Below are 245 nucleotides of genomic sequence, written 5' to 3' on the forward strand. Positions count from 1 at the left end.
AAAGAAAGAAAGAAAGAAAGAAAGAAAGAAAGAAAGAAAGAAAGAAAGAAATCACAGGCTGGGCCAAAAGCTGAGGACGGTGGCTTCCTGTCTGCATAATTACACAAGCAGTTCTTACTCTTTTCACCCAATTGAGTGGGGGGGGAACTGGGGAGAAATCGTGGGGGTCGGGGCGGTGTATGTCTTTTTCAAAACACAAACTCAGGCGAACGTCCCAAACGCAGCTCGCCGCTTCACACGTTGCA

This window comes from Gekko japonicus, unplaced genomic scaffold, assembly GCF_001447785.1.
Source record: "Gekko japonicus isolate JY-2015 unplaced genomic scaffold, Gekko_japonicus_V1.1 scaffold4721, whole genome shotgun sequence".
Taxonomy (NCBI): Eukaryota; Metazoa; Chordata; class Lepidosauria; order Squamata; family Gekkonidae; genus Gekko; species Gekko japonicus.